This window comes from Gossypium arboreum, chromosome 8 (genome assembly GCF_025698485.1).
Source record: "Gossypium arboreum isolate Shixiya-1 chromosome 8, ASM2569848v2, whole genome shotgun sequence".
In the NCBI taxonomy this organism is placed as follows: Eukaryota; Viridiplantae; Streptophyta; class Magnoliopsida; order Malvales; family Malvaceae; genus Gossypium; species Gossypium arboreum.
The window spans coordinates 68202583-68217061 of record NC_069077.1 but is presented as its reverse complement, the minus strand read 5'-3'; the positions used below and the strand labels follow the sequence as shown (position 1 = coordinate 68217061).

General features: G+C 40.1%; 1 non-coding gene across 1 annotated transcript; it reads left to right on the top strand.

The window, feature by feature from the left end:
- The first annotated feature begins 13810 nt into the window (after positions 1-13810).
- Positions 13811-13917, top strand: LOC128279532 (small nucleolar RNA R71). Its single transcript, XR_008269734.1, has one exon. It is a non-coding gene; the product is annotated as a small nucleolar RNA R71 (small nucleolar RNA).
- Positions 13918-14479: the final 562 nt, after the last annotated feature.

Sequence of the window (14479 nt, the reverse complement as noted above, 5' to 3'; positions counted from 1 at the left end):
ACTAAGTGTGCGGGTATAAATGGACACGGTGACAAGATTGGCACTAAGTGTGCGGGTTTAAAATTGTACAGCACTAAGTGTGCGAGTTTGATTATAAAGCACTAAGTGTGCGAGCTGAAAATATATAGCACTAAGTGTGCGAGCTGAAAATTATATAGCACTAAGTGTGCGAGCTGAAAATATATAGCACTAAGTGTGCGGATTCACTATATGCTCTTGTATTACAATTGGCACCGAGTGTGCGACATTATCGAGTTAATCCGGACAGCGGATCGGGTAAGTACCTTGAGCTCATGACGAATAGGCAATACATTCATGCTCGGGGTTGAGCTTGGTAAGCTTGAAATCTATGTGATGATTGCAATTGTATGATTGTGGTGCGAATGAGTTGGTGTGTAAAATGCCTCAAATATCTTATTGTATAGAATATGAAATGTGGATGTATGACTTGGTATGAGATTGAACCAAAGGTCCGAGGAATTATGGTATAGTTTCGATATGGATGAAGTACCTAGCCTCGTTTATTGTTTGATGTTGCGAAAACTTTATTAATGGATGGTTGATGAATGCTTATGACTTCTCGAGTTATAAACTCACTCGGTGTTTTCTTGTCACCCATTTTAGGTCTCTTGGACTCGTATTGTCGCGTGCTCGAACCGTCGTTGAAGTCATCACACCGGCTGGAAACCTTTTGGTATTGTCTTCGTAGTTGAACTAGGAGAACAATTGGCATGTATAGGCTATTATGTTTTGTTGAATTGTGGGTTGTAAACTTTAAGCCATGTGAAAATGGCCTATGTGGTCGCCGAGTGAGATGCTAGAACCTATAGCCACGAGTCTTAGAAACTTTAATTTTGATAAGGTGGCCATAAATTGTGTCATGTATGATGGATGATTAGTAAGGCCAAGGAAAGATTCATGAAATTGGCATAGTCTCATCGTAACTGAATCAAGGTGACAGCAGCAGTGAGATGAGATTGAAAAATCACTAAAAATAATAGAAGTAGAATTAAATAGTGAATAAATTATGAAATTGAACCTTGATGAATCTATTTTTATATGGAAGAAACGAAAAGACCATATGAGCAGTATACTGAGAGATATTAGAGTTCTTGTGAGACAGGGCCAGAACGGTTTCTGCGTCCTCTGTCGTGACTTTGAAAATTTACTATAAATTATCCAGAAAGAATTAGAAGTCATGCCTTATATATGAAGATTTCATTTTGAGTCTAGTTTCTTTAGAAACAAACTGCACCAGTATTAAATCCCTGTACAGAGGGATATTCAAGTTGTAACGCGTGAAGGTCAGTGTAGTCGACCCCTGTAACATGGGTGACTTTAACTAATAACCTTTACCAATTGGTCCGACCAAAAATTCTAGAAATAAGTCCAGGTATGGATATATGAGTCTAGTTTCAGGGAAAATTTACGGAACTGATTTTTGAGTTCTGGAACTCGAGATATGATTTTTAAGGTGATAGTGACGCAGTTAGCTAGCCTGCCTGGAACTGAAATCAATTATTGTCAAGAGAGAAAAAAGGGAAGTAAGCCCGGTAACACCACGTGTTCAAATCCGGTGATGGTCACGGGTTTGGGGTGTTACACACTCACAGTCTTCGCAGGAAGCACATCCAAAGCCCCCGATACATCGCAAGCAACATACGAGTGGGTGGAACCCACATCAATCAAAGCAGTGTAAGGCATGCTATGAATGAAGAACGTACCAGTTATAACATCAGGAGCGTCACCCTCCTCACGACGTCGTGCAGCATAAACCAACGCTGGTTGTCGAGCTTCAGCATGTCCAGCACCTCTGCCAGGTGCCCCACGTCCTCGTCCATTACCATTGCCACCTCTACCTTGCCCCCGACCCCTCTGTGGTGGTGGTCCTCCTCGCCGTGGTTGAACACCCCTTTGCTCTGCCGCTAGCTCCTGAGCTGTCCTCCGAGGACACTCTCTGAACTTATGCTCCTTTGACCCACATCGAAAACATGCTCTAGTTCGTTTCCAGCACTCCCCCATATGCACCCTACCACAGTCCCTGCAAGCCTGCGGTCTATAAGTATTTACTGGAACTGCTCGAACCGGTTCCTCCATCCTTGCTCTTTTAACACTTCGATTCGTGGCACTCGAGGGTCCAAATCCTCTTGAATGGGTCGATCCTTCTCACGATTCTGCCGCTCACTCACTTCACCTCCTCGGCTATCTTAGCCTTTTCTACCAATGCAGCAAAACCACGCCCTCTCAGAGCTATCAATATCCTAAGCTCATCGCGGAGACCATCCTCGAAGCGGACATTTGCGCTCATATTCATTGCCACTATACCACTAGCATATCGACTCACCCTAAAAATTTCGCCTCATACTGCTACAGCCTTATCACCTTGAGTCGATTCAAGAATTCCTTTCGACGAGCATCCACATAGCTTGCTCCAACATACCTCCCTTTAAAGGCGCTTTGAACAATTCCTGTGTTACTTGCTCAATTGGGGTACTCTCCTTACGGTGATCCACCATCGGTATGCCTCGTCACGTAGCAAATGACACGGCTCCTTTCACTTTTGCTCCACCGAGCGCCTAGGTCGCCCATGATCCGCTTCTGCTGCCTCCACCAATATTCTACCACATTCGGGGCCACTCCAGATACACCCTAAATACCTCTGCTCCGTTGGCGGAGTCGCTCCGATATAGACCCCTATTCACCGTCCCAAAGATTAGCTCCACCACTCTTTCTAAAACCCTTAACATGGCTTGGGATAAAGCGTCATCCCCGCACCCGATCATAAGACCCAGGTCTCTGTTGCTTGCGGCACGGTGACTCTCACCGGTCTATGCCCCGAGGATGAAGATTTAGCTTGCACCCTTCCGCGACCACGTCCATGGCCTCGCCCACGAGCTCCTCTAGTACTCATATCGAATTATCGATTTACGAATTTTATGAAATTAGTATAACGCTCCACCGCTTATTAAGAAAATGTCTTATGTAGATATAGCACTCAAGGATTTTTCGTATCATCGTAGCCTAGCTACGCCTCATTCCTACTGCTTACTGACTCTACCCTAGCTAAAGTCTCATAGTAGGGTCTCAAAGACTATTAATAATATCATATCAATATCATATATTGTAAGGAAAATATACTTACAGACTTGGTGTCGGGGATTCAGTGCGCCACTTCTTTCTCCAATCCATTTAGAACTAAAAAACCATGTTTTTGATTATCGAAAATAGAAATTCGAAAACTCCCTTTATTTTGAACTCTTGATTTAAAACAGAAAAACTGGTACCTTTTTAACATATATTCTCCGCAAAACATCTTTAAAATGAATTTTTCAGAAGCCATTTCCAAAATACCCTTCTTAGGCCTAAGTTTCCGAAAACATTTTTGGACCCGATCCACAGCCGAGTTGTTGCAACTTAGCTCTGATACCACTAAATGTAACACCCCAAACCCAAATTTCAGACGTTATGGTCGAATCTGACGTGCCACATTGGAGTTGAAAACCCACGTTCCGTTTTAGTGTTTTAAAACCATACATTTTATTGAGTTAACAAAGTGTATAGAAGTTGGGCACCAGGTAGGTATCCGAGACAGAGGAGGTGAGCCATGAAGGCTGCACCAGGTAGGTATCCGAGACAGAGGAGGTGAGCCATGAAGGCTGCTTAAGTACCAAGCTCTTTAATTGGATCCAATCCTAGACATGCCCACAACCATAGCCACACTTTGTAATATCGAGTTTAAATTTATTTAAGTGGAAGTCTTTGATAAATCGATTAATCGTGGTGTTGAGATATTTTGAAAACAAGTATCATTTTGAAAACACGTCCTAAGCTAGCCCATTTGAATAATTATTAACCAATTTTTAAAGTTATTAAAATTAAAATAATTCCGAAAAGAAATAAAAGGAAAGTTAAAATTGGCCTTATTACAACCCAAAAATAAATAATAATTAAAGGAAATTAAATGAAAACCAACACTTACTTAAAAGCCCAAAGATGATCACCGTGGCCACTCAATCCTCTCCTCCCAAGTCCCCACATCAAGGCTCACCAGTAAGGTTAAGGAAAGGGGGTGAGTTTGGAAACTCGAGTGCAACAAGCCCTTTCGAGCCCAAAACAATAATCACTGTTGGGTCTAAGCCCAAATCCAATCTCAATCATGCATCGGGTCAGTAGCCCTTTTCATATTTCATATTTCATAATATTGGGCAAGCCTTTTCAGATTTCATATTATCGGGCAAGCCTTTTCATATTTCATATTATCGGGCCAAAGCCTTTATCAGAAACAGTATGGCCCTTAGGCCCATTTCAATGTCACATATAATTTCAATGAAAGAATGCAACCCATTTGGGAGACTACTCAACCCACCATCCGCTACTCTCCACCGCACCAACCAACACACCATGTGAGGATTAACTCGACCCACCCCACCAAACTCTCCACCGGCAAAGATAGTCATTATCATATAACCGAGGCCTAGCCTCTTTTAATAACTGGGGCAAAAGCCCTTTCAATAACTGGGGCATAAGCCCTTTTTCACTTCCTCCATCCATATAAAAACCCAACCCAATGCATTTATGATTACCTCATGTGCATATCATACATATCATGTGCATATCATACATTTCATGTGCATATCATACATACCATATTTATCAAAATCCCATGTATTAAAATCATACATAAACCCTAGGGGTATAATGGTCATTTTACCTAGGGGCAAAACGGTCATTTTCATGGTATAAGGGTAATCTCATAATTTTACCAAAATTAGGTTTTCCATGTTCATTAATGATTACTAACAATCCATGGGTGCAAACAAGGATTCGGCCCATTTTTAGCGAAATCGAGTTATTGGGCCTAAAACCCTAATGGGCCCTACTTAGCCAATTTCGTCATCTAGGCCCATTTAGCCTATATTCCATAACAGCTTTTAACGGTCTTATCATGCCATATAACATTTACTTTTCTACCAATTTTACCCAAATGGGCCCGAAGCCCAATGGGCCCCACTTCCCCTCGAGGCCCAACTTACCAAGAACGCCAAAATCACATTCTTACCGCTTTCCATCGTTCTCGATCACCGCCTCATCGATTCTAACTAACTAGTGAGCGTCATTGCTCACAAGTCCTCGAAATGCCGTAATTTCAAAGATTTCGCTTTTCGCATTTTATCGCTTTAAGCTATGAAAGGGTTCGTTACACACCGATTTGCGATATTCCTTGACGAGATCCCCTACACGATTTCTCCTATAATCAATTTTAAATAGATCAGCTCGCAATAATTGAACCAAATTAAGAACTTTCCAATATTAACACTTACACATTCGCCACCATCCATAATGGCCTTAGGCACCTTACCTTTGTCGCGATTGATGACTAGGCCTAGCTACTCCAAATGATCCAAGCTACTCCAAATCGACACTACACCTTGCTGCTCCTTCAATAAATAAACCAAAAATATTAAAAGAAGACCCCATAGAGTCTATGCCCATATTCGCCATCTCCCTAAACTTGGAGTTTGACTTTTGACCAAAGCTACACTAGGAATTGTTTAGAGTTTGAACACTTACCACGCCTCTTTCTCCTCTTGAATCCGGATGTCTAAAAGGTAAAGGAACTGAACGCCAACTATTGAAAAGGAAGAAAAGGTTGCTGGTCACAAAGAATCGGCACCCCTATCTTCACTCGATTCGCTTTTTATGACTTCTAAAAAAATAGAGATAAGGGAAAAATGGTGAATGAAAGGAAATAGTGGGCTGATTTGAAAGAAAGAAAAGGAAGAAAATTGAGTAGAAGGGAGGTAGATTCGGCTGGAAAAGAAAGAGAGAAAAGCTACACACCAAAGAACAAAATCGGCACAACTAAGACCCTAATGCCGAAATTACTAACCTAATACCCTCCGCCGAAAATCCTCTCCAAACTCCCTTATTCGCCAACTCTATCTCCATATCACATCCCTAAAATCTCTCCCTTATCCCTCCTTAATTTATGCATTTGACTTGATCCAACTCCTCCTCTTACGTAATCCACTCAGTTCCAACACTTACCTTCCCGCACAAAAATAAATACTCCTATTTGCCAACACAGGAATCGATCCTGTGTCTTCCCCAACACTTACACGCCACCTTTAAAGCTCCCTAGTGGCGCCACTTAGCCACTTTGCCGAGGATCTTTTGTGATACACTTTACCCACAACTTAATATAAGGGCACCTAGTCAACCCCTAACTCCTAAGTCCAAAATTTAAAAATTCCACCGGTTTTGGCCAACTCATGGGCCTTCCATAAGCCCATTTACATACCCAAATTATGAATTCCATCATCACCTACCAAATTTTAGAAATTTACTTAAAATATCAAGAATCTCGAAAAACCCGAAAATCAGGATGTTACAATCATGATGTAGGCAAGTGTACTTATCGAACAGTAGTATAGTTTTAGCAGGACCGGATTGTCGAACCCAAAGGAACTAAAAGTACTAGTAATGGCTGTCTTTTTATTGTCTAGCCTAAAAATAATGGGGTTTTATTTTAACTAACTAATTATCTAAACTAAGAATTCACAGAAAGTAAAATTGGGGGATTGAAAATGATTGAATTAAGACAATACCTAAGGAATAATCCACCTAGACTTTACTTGTTATTCTGGCTCCGAATCGGACGATTTATTCATTTAACTTGTTCTGTAGATATCCCTAAGTTATGTTATTATCCCTATTCAAGACTAATAACGTCTAATCCCTAGATTGAATAGTAGAGACTTTTCTCTAATTAACACCCTAGGGTTGCATTAACTCGATCTATGGATCCCCTTATTGGGTTTCACCCTAATCCGGCAAAATCTTGTCACCCTATCTCTAGGGCGCAATCAACTTCGCTTAATTATGACAAATGTACTCTAAGACAGGGTCTATTCCTACTCTGAATAAGAGCTTATATTGAATCAATATCCTGGGATATCAAAGCAAGAATTAAGAACACATAATTAAGAACAAGTTAAATATTTATCATATAATTCAGAAAATAATAAAAAGATTCGTTTTAGGTTTCATTCCCCTTAGGTATTTAGGGGATTTAGTTCATAACTAAAAAGGAAAACATCTCAGAAGAATAGCGAATACAAAACATAAAGAAAACCCAAAACTCCTGAAGGGAAATTGAGGGGAGATCTTCAGTCTTGATGATGAATCCGGCTTCTGTGCTGGAACAATCGGCTTTCTTCGAGTAATTCCTTCCTCCCTCTCTGTGCCTCCCCTTTTCTTCCTCCTCTGGGGTGTATTTATAGGCTTTGGAATGCCTAAGAACCCTCGAAATTAGCCGTTTTTGAATTAGACTCAAGTTAGGCTCGGTAGGGACACACCCGTGTGACACGCCCGTATGAATCGTGCTTCGAATCTGCCAAATTGACACGGCTGTGTGGTCTGCCCATGTGAGGAAGTCCAGGCTAAGTTGATTTCGTACTTCGGCCCATTTTCTCTATTTTTGGCCTGATTCTCATTCCTTTCGCTCTCCTATGCTCTCCTATGTATAAAACATGAAATTAAGGCATTAGGAGCATCGAATTCACCAATTCTATGGGAAAATCATCCATAAAATGTGTTAAGCATGGGGTAAAAATATGTATAAATTACGATTTATCAAATACCTCCACACTTAAGCATTTGCTTGTCCGCAAGCAAAATTCTCAACTCATAATCAAAATAAATTCTTCTCAACTTATAATTTCTATCGATAATATCTCAAAATAATCTATAGGTAATCATACATTGAAAATTCAACTAAAAGAACATCAAAGTTCCAATCATTCCAAGTTGAGCACTTTATCATGAAAATATAGGTGTCTTCCCTCGTCTAAATAATTACCTTTGATTCAAAATGTCACAAAGTTTCACATCCTCACTAAAGATTCACTCAAATCACTCGAGGTGTTTAAGGACAATAAATGAAGCACTCAATAGTCAATAATGAAAAGTCATTACCATAGGCTTACATGGAAATCACATCTCCACCACTATAAATTAAGATGATCAATCAATCAAAAGGTCTTTAGAGGGTTGTAACGTCACTTTGGTTAGGGGGTGTGGTCATAAGATGAAAAAAACGGTTAGAATCGAGATTGAACTGAAAAATCACTTAACTAGAAAAAGATTTAATCATTACTTGCGTACAATAGAGCTTCTTCTTAGAATATGGAATTTAAATACTTAAGCTCAAAAACAAAAGATTACTACTAAAGTGTATACACAGTTTTTTTTTAAGAACAAGGTAAATAAGATAGACTAACTATTTCAATTCAAATATCGACAAAAAATAGGGATCAAATTTAATTTAGGGGATTTCAACAATAATGGGTTAAAGGTTAATATTAAGGGTAATACAAGGAATGGCTTGTTAGGCTCAAGGAGGTTTACTAGGGGTTAATCGCGGAGGTAGGCTTTTCATGGCATGAGTGGGTTAATCCTAAGTGCCTTAATCATTTTGACATATTAAATCAAATGGTGTGGTCTTGACATGCATAATCAAGCAAGTTCTAGAATAACAGTTCAATACTGACGAGCTCAAAGCAATAATAAAAGTAAGCATGAAAGAATTAATAGATGCTCAAAAATCTCACAAAAATTATGGCTTTTTGATGTTTAAAACTTTTGAATTCGAACTCAAAGTAATACCTAAACTTTAGGGAAAACGACATAAAATTTTAAATTCTTAAAAATAAACTTATCATGCTTGATTCTGTAATGTCTTAAAGTTTAAACAATCAATGCATAAATACCTATGTTTTAATTCAAGATATATCAATCAAAATCATAAATCAATCAAAATTTATCCTAAATACGATATGAGAGCTTTTCAAGAGAATAAGGCAGTCATTTAGGCATTTTTCTGATAATGAAATGAATACCCCCCACACTTAAGATGTACATTGCCCTCAATGTACAAAGATAGATATATAGAAAAGAATGTCAAAATAAGGTAGGGAGAGAAATGAAACTTCCTGAGTGATGAATGAATTTCCTTGAACTGGAGTTTTAGAGAATAGTCGACGTAAGGGTGGAGGAGGATACTCCGACAGTGGTAGAGGTTCATTAGTCCATAAGTCCCACACCAAAAGAATATTATATCTGAAATTGGTTATCGTCATGGTCAAGCAGGACATGGCAGTCGTGGAGAACCTTTCCCAGTGGAGTTTTGAGTCTCTGAGTAATAGTGAGCTTTGGAGCTTTTTGTAACTGTGATAGCATCAAGAACTCTTTCAGAAAGTATATAAGGAAGAATGATTACTCGGTAGGAAATAGCCGGAATTCACAATTGTTAAATAAAAATTATAAATCCTAATAAACATAAGATGAAAGAAAAATAAAAAGGAGTCTTAAAATAAAATAAAAGTTTTTAAACATCTTCATCGTTGGATGGTTCGAGAGGTGGGATTGGCGATGAGATGTGGTGGTGCTGGCAAATCTGCTATAAAGTAGCATCAATGTTGTTAAATCGTTGAAAACACTACTGTTCGAACTGAGTGAGGCGCTCAGAGATGTCAGCATATAAAGTCGCCGCATGAACTGGACGAGAGGGTGGTGGTAGTTGAGACGGTGGGTCCTCGTGCTGTGGGGGACATCATCAGTAATGTCCTCAGGGGCCTCCTCCTTGGTAGATTGGGAAAGACAATATTGAGGAGGGTAAGTTCCTCAGCGCTTTTCGATCATCCTCATGCTAAGCATGCTCGAGATGCCTTATGGAGTCATCTGGCCAACGAGGGTCAAGGATAATTCTTAGGCAGCAGTGCTAAGGAGCCTAAAGTGGCTAGCTAATCGGGTACTATAGGGGACAATGCAGATGACCCCCTTCCTATGCTGCTCTGTCTGGTGCTGAATCGCGAGAGCAATGAAATAGGCAAGGTCGATGGCGTGCCCGTACGACATACACCATAGAAAGTAGGCATCGTAAGTGTTGATGACGCCAGTGTTCTCTCGGCTTCCTGTAATCGTGTGAGCCAAAATGGCATGAAGGTACCTCAGAGATTGAGGGAGATCCGATGCCTTGGAGAGGCTAGGATTGTAGGTAGCCCCACCTGGTACTAGTGCGTCCCAGCATCGTGAAGGAGAATGATGGATGTGGCGGTTGAGAGTATCTAAGTCATTCTCCTCCTTGAATTCCTCCATATATAAACCCAGTGCAGTACCAAACTTTGGGACACTTAGCTGGCAAACTAATCCACCTGGGCAAAATTGGACCGTGCTGGGATCATTGTAGTTCGTCATCACGGTCTGAAGATGAAATGAGGAGCATAATTCCATCGTGAGCTCGAGATACGTCGGCTCGATGATCCCAAAGAAAAGCTCCCAAGGGTCGATGGTTAGGAGTGCCCGAACCACATCAGCCAACTAAACTTATTCTACTGTAGCCTAGTCGATGCAATGGCCTACAATTAAAGGTCAGGCCTGGAGTATTTGGAAAAGTTCCTCTTGGGGCCCAATGGGTAACCTCAGGAAAGGGTGACGAACTTCCATTGTAAGACCCGAGGAAGATGACGCTCCCTTCCTTTTCTTTGAAGCAGGGACAATGGCTTTTTTACCACATGAAGATGACATTGTATACCTGTAAGTGGAAACATGAATTTGTCTTGATGAGTAGACAAGGAGAAATGCGACTAAATTCGAGGAGGAAAATGCATAAATATGTTCAGCCACAACTACTAAGTTTAACTAAAACAATAAGTTCAATGGCCTATTTTTGTGGCATTAGCATGGTGATATATGTAAAAATGGCAAAGAATGGAATACAACATACTATATGAATGAACAGAAATGTCAACACAAGAAGCATGAAAATTTCAACTATCCTAACCATGAATATGCACTTCTAACTAATCAAATGGAGTAGAGAAATCATGTAATGAGTAAGAATTTGAACATGAAAAAGATGATAACTTGTTCTATAAATGAAACTTGAGTGATAGAAAGATGAAAATAACATGAAAAATATAGATCATTATGATAAATAGCATTATAAATCAATGAAATAAAAGAGAAAGGAGTAAACAAATGCTAAAGGAGATAGATTGGGTGTCAAAAATGGAGTTGGAAGCAGCGCACGGGTGTGGCGGGGAAGGCGTGTGGACTTACAGCGGCTAGGGTTAGGGTTTTTGGGTGAAAAAGACAATGAATAGTTCAGCCTATTTATATATTTTGGGGCACACGGCCATGGAGCATGCTCGTGTTCTCCAATTTTTCCTGTGTGACTCGTGAATTTTGAATTTGGTCGCGTCTGAACATTTCGTCCACACCCATGTTCCATGGATGTGTGGGTGCACACGGCCGTGTCGCACGACTATGCCTGGATTCATTCGCTTCTCCCACGCCCATGTATGTAGACCCACGCCCGTGTTAGTTTAACAAGTTCAACCACGGTTGCTTGGCACAGGTGTGTCGCACGCCCGTGTTGACTTGATAGCTTCGGCCACGGGTTCGAAACATGGGCGTGTCGAACGCCCGTGTTGTTTTGGCAAATTCACCCACGGCCATGTCGCATGACCGTGGCGATTTATCGTAGCCCATATTGGGGAAATCTTTTCCCTATTTTCACACGGCCCTAAGCATGCCCGTGTGCTTGGCCGTGTCTGTGTGGAAAAACTTGTATTCAAGATCTCTGTTAGTAAGTTAGGTGTTAAATTCTAAAATTTAAAGAAATTAATATTGTTAGTGCTTGGGTTGCCTCCCGATAAGCGCTTATTTATAGTCTAATCTTGACTTACCTCTCCATTGAATGGTCATGGTGGTTTGAGGAGTTTATACTCCTCATTCATGCTATCATTCTCATCACAATAAGGTTTCAGATGGGTGTCGTTTACCTTAAAAGTGCCGAACTTGGGATGACTTACCTCGACTGTACCGAATGGGAAAATGCTAAGTACTGTAAGAGGGATTTCTTCATTCGATGTGGTAGTGACAATGTGAGGATCTGCAGCATCTAATAAGACTTTATCTCTAACCTTAAGTTGATTTGGGAAGGTATTGAGCTCGTTCTAGCGTAGTTCTAGGTTATCGTGTGTTCTCAGTTTATGCGTCAGCCATTCATCTAGCTCCTCGATTTGTAGCCTTCGATCTTCATGAACAGGTCCTCTGCTACTGCTTGAGAATAACTCATGCACTTTCTTCAGACTTATTTCCTGCAAAGTAGGTTGTACTAGATTGTCAGTTTTAGTAGAATGGTTTAGACGATCACCTTCAATTTCTGATGTGTTGCCAGAATTGCGAGCTTGAAGAGTGATTGTTTCGTCTCCCATACGGAGTGTAAGTTCACCTGTGCAACATCAATAATAGTTTTAGTAGTTACTAAAAAGGCCTTCCTAAAATCAAAGGAGTGTTGCTATCCTCCTCTATGTCTAAAACAATGAAGTCAATGGGAAATATAAATTAATCGATTTTAACTAGCACATCTTCAATAATACCCCTAGGGAATCTTATAGTTTTGTCTGCTAATTGAATGCTCATCCTAGTCTGTTTGGGTTTCCCAAGACCTAATTGTTTGAACATTTTGTATGGCATGACGTTAATACTAGCCCCTAAATCAGCTAATACATTATTAATATCTAAACTACCAATTAAGCAAGGAATCGTAAAACTCCCTGGATATTTTAGTTTGTTGGGTAGTTTATTCTGGAGAATACCCGAGCAAACTGTGTTTAGCTCCACAAACAATGCCTCATCCAACTTTCACTTATTTGTTAAAAGCTCATTTAAAAATTTCATTGCAGTTGGCATCTCGATAGAGCTTCAATAAATGGCAAGTTAATATGTAATTTTTTTAAGAGTTTAAGGAATTCACCAAATTGTTCATCTGAGCGGTCTTTCCTTGTTGCGTTGGGGTATGGCACATGAGGCTTATATTCGACATTCACTGATTTGTTTTTATTATGACCTACCTCACATTAACCTCTGTTCACCACAGTTTCTTGTCTCGGTTCTGGCTCAGGCTCAATGACTCCTTCTTCATCTTGAATATTAATTGCGTTGAGCTGTTCCCTTGGGTTGGTTTTAGTATTACTTGGCAAACTACCTTGTGGTCATTCGGGGATGGACAGCTAGCCTATCTGAGTTTCGAGCCTTTGGATCGATCCTTGTTGATTCTTAAGTGCTGTCTTGGTATTTTGAAAATAAGTTTCTGACACCGATATAAACTTCGTGAGCATCTTTTCAAGGTTCGACTTTTTTTCTTGTTGGCAGGGTGGTTGTTGGTAGCCTGGAGGTCGTCTCTGATTTCCTTGACCTCCCCATGAGAAATTTGGGTGGTTCCCCCAACCTGTATTGTAAGTGTTACTATATGGATTGTTTTGAGATTCAGGATTATTACCCATGTAAATTAACTGCTCATTATCCATGTTGTGGCCATAAGGTTGGTATTCCGAATTGCTTGATCCACCTCCACTTGCTTCGACTGCATTACTGGGTGAACCTGTAAAGAACTAAGAAAACCACCAATATTGTTATTCAAGAGTTCTACTTAATTAGAGAACATGGTGACCGATTCAACGTTATAAACACCAACTATTTTCGTTGGCTTTGTCCTCATGACTTGAGTTCTACCTAATTAGAGAGCATGGTGACCAAATCAACGTTATAAACACCAGCTATTTTCGTTGGCTTTGTCCTCATGACTTGCCACTGATAGTTATTCAGTGACATCTCCTCTACAAATTCATAAGCATCTTCAGGTGTTTTATTATTGATGGTTCCGCCAGCAACTGCGTCAACCATTTGTCGAGTCGAAGGATTTAGGCCATTATGAAATGTTTGAACCTGTAGCCAAAGCGGTAACCCATGGTGAAGGCACCTTCTCAAAAGGTCCTTGTATCTCTCCCATGCATCGTAGAGTGTTTCTAAATCCATCTGCACAAAAGAAGAGATATCATTACGTAATTTAGCCATTTTAGCCGGCGAAAAATATTTTAGTAAAAATTTTTCAGTCATTTGTTCCCAAGTAGTAATTGACCCTCGCGGTAATGAGTTCAACCACTGTTTAGCTTTGTTCCTCAATCAAAAGGGAAACAACCGAAGATGTATGGAATCATCAGAAACTCCATTAATTTTAAATGTATTGTATAATTCTAGGAAATTTGCCAAATGAGTGTTTGGATCCTCATCCTGCAAACCATCAAACTGAATAAATTGCTGTATCATTTGAATTCTGTTAGGTTTTAGCTCAAAATTATTTGCACCAATAGTAGTTCTAATTATGCTAGATTTAGTTCCTGTTAAAGAAGGTTTAGCATAATCATACATAGTGCGTGGAGCAGGATTTTGATTAACCGCAAATGCGGGAGGTAGCTGATTGTCTTGGTTTTCAGCCATCTCTTCGGTTGGGGGTTGAGTATCGTCCTCTTGCTCGTTCTCTGTGTATCTTAAGTTTCGCCTTATTTCTCTTTGGTTTCTACGAACTGTGCGATTGATTTCGTTGTCAAAAAGTAGTGGTCCTGACGGGTTT